Source organism: Octopus bimaculoides, chromosome 1 (genome assembly GCF_001194135.2).
Source record: "Octopus bimaculoides isolate UCB-OBI-ISO-001 chromosome 1, ASM119413v2, whole genome shotgun sequence".
Classification (NCBI taxonomy): Eukaryota; Metazoa; Mollusca; class Cephalopoda; order Octopoda; family Octopodidae; genus Octopus; species Octopus bimaculoides.
The window spans coordinates 116,490,210-116,491,492 of record NC_068981.1 but is presented as its reverse complement, the minus strand read 5'-3'; positions in this window follow the sequence as shown (position 1 = coordinate 116,491,492).

Sequence of the window (1,283 nt, the reverse complement as noted above, 5' to 3'; positions counted from 1 at the left end):
ATATATAGAGAGAGAGAGAGAGAGAGAGAGAGAGAGAGAGATGGATAGATAGATAAATAGATAGATAGATAGATAGATAGATAGATAGACAGACATATAGATAGATAGATAGATAGATAGATAGATAGATAGATAGATAGATAGATAGATGCCTGTATGTATTCTTAAACACACAATCGCACGCAGACATATATTCCAATAAACAACGTGTTGGTCATTTCACAATGCAATATAGGATATAAAGTTTCTGAAATGTCATTGGATTTTTTCTACTCCCGTATAGAGAAATTTCCAAAATTACAGCACTTTATAGATTTAACACAAGATCGACCCCTTAGGAACTAAAAGTCTGTCATGTCACTATGAAAGATGATGGTATACAAGGACATATTATCACACACGTTTACGGCCTCTCGTTACCAGAAACCAAATAATAAAGAGTGTAACCTTCCAGTGCATTTGGTGCATCACTCAAACGGATCTGTCGCCCTCTCAAATTAAAATACATGTAACATAAAATAGGAGTTTAGTACTACACGTACATACATATGATATATCGCATAACTTTGATGCTTTTGATATGTAGGAAGTTTAAGCAGCGAGCTGGCAGAATCGTTAGAACATCGGGCAAAATGCTTCGCTGCATTTTGTCCGTTGTTACGTTCTGAGTTTAAATTCCGCCGTGGTCGACTTTGCTTTTCAACCTATCGAAGTCGATAAAATGAGTACCAGTTGAGTATTCGAATTGATGTAATCGACTCAAACTCTCCCTCGAAATTGTTAACCTTGTACTAAAATTTGAAACCAATATGTAGAAAATTCATAATGTAATGGGCGGCAACTTGGCAGTTAGCATGTCGGAAAGAATGGTCGGATACGTATTTTAATTATTAGCACTCTCAAATTTACAATTGAAATACTACACTGAAGGAAATAAGTGAGTAAAAATAAAATTTTACATCTCTTTAATCCAGAAACGCGTATGTACTTGATCAAAGCCGGGTGGATTCGTTATTTTTTCTCTTTGTCCTATGTGAATTGTGAGTATTGCTTTCTGGGTGTTAGCTTATGGTAGAGGAATAGTATTTAACTGCTATTTCTAAATTTCGGTATGTGGTGAAGCAATTTTTGCTAAACCCTAATTATAATTTTGCTTATATTTAAAGAAATTTTTGTAGGTTACCGATAAAGGTTATTTTAACATACCGAAATACTTCGTAAAATTATAAATTAATTATTAATTAATTTTACCCGGTATTATTATTGAAAATGTGTTTATATAT